This window comes from Nomascus leucogenys, chromosome 22a (genome assembly GCF_006542625.1).
Source record: "Nomascus leucogenys isolate Asia chromosome 22a, Asia_NLE_v1, whole genome shotgun sequence".
Lineage (NCBI taxonomy): Eukaryota > Metazoa > Chordata > Mammalia > Primates > Hylobatidae > Nomascus > Nomascus leucogenys.
The window spans coordinates 134,789,256-134,794,503 of record NC_044402.1 but is presented as its reverse complement, the minus strand read 5'-3'; the positions used below and the strand labels follow the sequence as shown (position 1 = coordinate 134,794,503).

General features: G+C 50.4%; 1 pseudogene; it reads right to left on the bottom strand.

The window, feature by feature from the left end:
- Positions 1 to 2,658: 2,658 nt before the first annotated feature.
- Positions 2,659 to 3,018, bottom strand: LOC100591939 (annotated as a pseudogene).
- Positions 3,019 to 5,248: the final 2,230 nt, after the last annotated feature.

Sequence of the window (5,248 nt, the reverse complement as noted above, 5' to 3'; positions counted from 1 at the left end):
AGAGAGACATGAGACAGTGGCCATTGGGAAAGACAAAGAGAAACGGGACAGTGGCCATCAGGACAGAGAGACACGGGACAGAAGCCATCGGGTCAGATAGACACAGGACAGTGGCCATCGGGACAGACAGAGAGACATGGGGCAGCGGCAGTCCGGACAGAGAGACGCAGGGCACAAAACTGGCCCACTCCCAGCCCAGGATGCTGGACTGCATCATACAGAGCAATTTCATACCCCACCTCTATGTTCAGTGCTTGGCCAAGACAGTGTCTTGATATCACAGTAAATGAGAGGAGAGGGAACCTGGAGGCATGAGGTTCTGTCTACTGATGACTGTCATATGGGGAGGGGGTGCGTATTTAAAACCTGAAATAAAATGAGCCGACTCTAAAGAGGTACTCATTCAATGGAGTGTGGGCTGACACAGATTTCTATTCAATTGCAGCGTCGCAATTGAAGGTGAAAACTGAGCTGCGGACTGGAAGAAGTACATCAAGGTGGTGTCAAAGACCCCAGGCCACACACTGGCTCTGTCAGTGACTCTCCTAGGAGCTTGGGACAGTCCCCAAACCCAGCGGAGCCCTACAAACTGCATCGTGGAAACTGGGAACCCTAATGCCCATTTCACCACATGACTCAAGATGAAATAAGTGAAGTAGTTGGCACTCAACCTTTTTAAATTAAAAGTTATTTGGAATTAAAGCTAGTAAGACTGACTGATGCATTGAATGTGGGGAGGGAGGGAAAGAGGCAAAGGCTCCCCAGGGGCCCTGGGCTTGGGTGAAGGGCCAAGAAGCACTGGAACTATTCAATGAACCTGGGGACACAGGAGGGGCAGATTGAGGCGTGCTGTGATTGCACAGGACAAGAGGAGGGTGTTTCCTTCAAAGTTCACTGCCCAAAGCCGAGGTCAGGTCATTTTGCTGGAGTAGCTCCTATTTCTTCTTGCAGCATTTTTTCTGTCTCTGAGATTTTTCTCTTCGATTCTGTGCACCGCACCCTTACTATGGAACATTCTGGAGGTCATTTCATCTTCAGGACTCCCCATCTTCTTCCCTGAGACTGCATCACAACCAGCTCCTCCCCTCTGCCCCTCCCCTGTACTTCTCTCTGCCCCTTCCCTGAACCTCTCTCCCTCCCGCAGTGCTGACCTAGGAGGCTCTCGAATCTCCATGGAGGATCTCCATGTCAGAACCAGAGGGTGTGGCCTTGATACGCAGACGCAGAGGCTACAAACTCTCCCAGAAGAGGCTGCAGTATAACGAAAGGCACAGTGTTGGGAAAGTACAAAAAAGTCTCAGAGACTGACTGATTAAACCCCGGGTTAATTTATTTACACTACTCAGACAGGCAAAAAGCCTGTCACGGGGTCTAGAATGTCAAGCTGGTTGGTCAACAAGCTGTGTCTTGAGTCTTTCAGAAATGAAGGCGTTATCAGGCTGGGTGCAGTGGCTCATGCCTATAATCCCAGCACTTTGGGAGGCTGAGGTGGGTGGATCACTTGAGGCCAGGAGTTCAAGACCAGTCTGGCCAACATGGCAAAACCCCATCTCTACTAAAAATACAAAAATTAGCTTGGCGTGGTGGCGCGTGCCTATGGTCCCAGCTACTCAGGAGGCTGAGGCATGAGAATCACTGGGACCCAGGGGGTAGAGGCTGTAGTGAGCCAAGACTGCATTCCAGCCTGGGTGGCGGAGTGAGACTCTATCTCAAAAAAAAGAAGGTGATATCAAGTTGCTCAGGGAGGACAGGACACCTGGTACTGTTATCCACTTAGACTACGGACCTGACCCTGAGTGATTTGGGCCTTCTCCTGAATCCTGACCTCTGAGCTGATTCTGCCACAAACCTGCAGGGTAAAATGAAATAACAAAACAACAGCAACACACACACACAGACACACACACACAATCAAAATGAAAAACTTGTCTAAGATAAAAAAATATCGTTTAGCCGGGCACGGTGGCTCACACATGTAATCCCAACACTTTGAGAGGCTGAGGCAGGGGGATCACCTGAGGTCGGGAGTTCGAGACCAGCCTGACCAACATGGTGAAATCCCGTCTCTACTAAAAATACAAAAATTAGCCATGCGTGGTGGCCGGCACCTGTAGTCCCAGCTACACAGGAGGCTGAGGCAGGAGAATTGCTTGAACCCGGGAGGCGGAGGTTGCAGTGAGCCAAGATCGTGCCACTGCACTCCAGCCTGGGCGACAGAGCGAGACTCCGTCTCAAAAAAAAAAAAGAAATTGTTACTCATCAATGCGTGATGACTAAATAACATTCACACTTAATTTCCGGGCTTGGGTGAAGGGCCAAGAAGCACTGGACCTATTCAATGAACCTTAATTTCTGATTGTGAATAGGCACCATCTCAGCCTTATGAACAGGCTGCAATTTATCTGATGGAGAGATTCTTTCTTAGAAACATGACTAACTGGTGATTTTGGTATGATCCATGTGTTTTGGGCCACATGACTGTGGGGAAACCACAGGGTCAAGATAATAGTTGAATGGTCACACACAGTGGTCCTAGGGTACTGCCTACACCTGCTATTCTGGGAACTCCATTTGCTCATTGTGGAAGTCTAACTATTTCTGTTCACTTTCTTTTTCCTTTTTTTAACAACTGATAATCAATTTATTAAACTAGTTGACTTAAGCAACTGTAATGTTGACTTCCACCTCAACTCCTGGCTCATTACTGATGGAAGTCATCTGCCTAACAATCTCAGAAGGACTGTGCAAGTCAATGAGTCGCTTGTGGATTCTCATCTGGAAACCATCCCATGTCTTAGAACCTTCACCACAAGGAGTTTTTCTTGTAGCGATTCTCAAAGTCTTGGTAGGCATTCCAACTGGTCCTTTCACTTTGAGATTCTTTTCCTTTGCTCCTCGGATCAAGTCAGCACACACCTTTTCCAGGGATTTTACATTGCAGCTTATTAGAGTGATTCAAATTGGGTGAATTGCCACCTCCGGCTCCACGGGTGTTTTTCCGGTGTCCTTAAAAGCCATGGCTGCTGTGCGGCTTCCTGGCCGACTTGTACCTCGGCAAGAGCGAGCAGCGGTGAGTCAGGAGCAGGAGCCTGGGGATCAGCGACTATTTCAAGAGGGTTGTCTCAGCAGTGGTGGAGAACAACATAGGCTCGGCGTCACCTACACCTGCCGTCTCCCTGCCTTCCTCCCGGGACCGGTGCTGTCAGCTGTCACTGGGGCAGAGCCTGGAAGCTGCTGTTGCTGCAGGGGGTCCCGGGGGTCGGCTGCTCTTTGCCAATGCCTACTGTGCCTGGGCCTGAGACCTCCTGTAAGGCAATGTCCTCCATCCCTGCAGACTTCACAGACACCAGAGCAGGGCTCTGTGCCTCTGGGCCATGCGGCCACCCCTTAACAGGATAATGCCCTGTTGGGGGCTCTGGGGATTTCATGATCAATAAACTCAGTCCCTCCCTTAAGGGCCTAGCAGGATCAATTGGCGTAATCTATTGCTTTCACACAAACAAGCAGAGGGAGCAACCACTGGTTTTGGGGGTTCAAGGATCCCCAGGAGAGAGACTGAGCTGCGAACATTGGGCTCGAGTTGTCCAGGTGAAAGGTAGAAAGAGGAGCGCCCTGCTGCAGAGACGCAGGTGAGGCCGGTCCCTGTCCTGCGCTCACCTCTCCTCAGGATGCAGGCCAAGTCCCAGGGGCAGGGCTCTGGCTGAGCTGAGGGGTGGACTGTGCTCAAAACAGCACTTTCCCTCTGGGCCCTGGACTAAGGGATACTCCCTGGCTCTCTGGCCTTCCCTGCGGGCCCTTAGTCCGCTGTGCAAACAGCCCCATAGGGTTCTCCGCAGGAGCTCCTGGAACACCAGGTCCACTGCCTTGGGGGTTCCCCGGCTGAGTCCAGCCCTCTGCAGGTCCCCAGTGCCCCTCCCTCCAGGGTGCACTTGTAATACACACAGCACCGAGCCATAACACCCAGGTAGGAAAGTCCTGTGCAAGGAGTTCTGGCTCGATATTTTTCTTAATGTAGACTTTGGGTCTTTGTTAAAACATATTTTATCAACATCTTCCAATTTCACCATTTTCCCCCAGGCTTGCTTTTATGAGAGTAAAATCAGAAACACTCATACCCCGTGGCCTTCCTTGCACACTTGGTCTTCTCTGGCAGTGACCGGCATCATCATTAACCCTCTACACATGCCAGGAAATGGGACTGTCCTGGCATCCAGTTTCTACCTCCGGGGATCCCCACGGGCCACACTATTGTGATTTTGGTCCTGATAATTGGCGGGGATGGTCCGTGCATTGCAGGTGTGTTGAACGGCTCCCCCGGCCTCTACCTACCAAGTGCCAGCAGCACTTCCCTCTGACTGTGACAACCAAAAAGTTCTCCAGAATCTGGAGGGTTCAGTCACCCCCAGTTGAGATGCACTGCATGATCTTTATCTTCTAGATCTGTTCACTTTTCTTTAATGCCACCTTCCCCACTCCATCAGGTGCCCTTGCTGGTGGCTCCATTTCCAGTCTCATCCCCTCTATATCTCTCATTTGCTATCCCTTCTGTAGCCGTAGCCATGTTCTTTTTTTTTTTTTTTTTTTTGAGATGGAGTCTTGCTCTGTCACCCAGGCTGGAGTGCAGTGGCATGATCTCGGCTCACTGCAACCTCCGCCTCCCGGGTTCAAACCATTCTCCTGCCTCAGCCTCCAAAGCTGGATAAGGTGCCAACGATGTAGACGGTGTTTCACCGTGTTAGCCAGGATGATATGTTCATTTTTCTAACATTGTCCGATCATGTCATCTTTTGCTTAAAATGTTTCAGTAGGTTCTCATTGCCCCTAAGTCAAAGGACCATATCATTTGCACAGACCCAAAACCCCATCTGGTGAGACGCCACATTCCCCCAGCTTCATCGTGCCCCCTGCCCTTCATGCTCATGGTCTTTGAGCATCAGGTGCTCTTGTTCTCAGGCTCTTCCTGCATGTGGAAGGCTCTCCTCTCTTCTGTTTATCATTTAATTTAGTTGACAGGATGGAGAATGTGACTTCATTCCCTAGCATCATCCTTATTCCTGCACTCTGCACCCAGGGCCTTTTTTTTTTTTTCTTTTTTTGAGACACAGTCTCACTCTGTCACTCAGGCTGGAGTGTAGTGGCATGATCTTGGCTCACTGCAACCTGCACCTCCTGGGTTCAAGCGATTCTTCTGCCTCAGCCTCCCAAGTAGCTGGGATTATAGGCACTGACCACCACACCCAGCTAACTT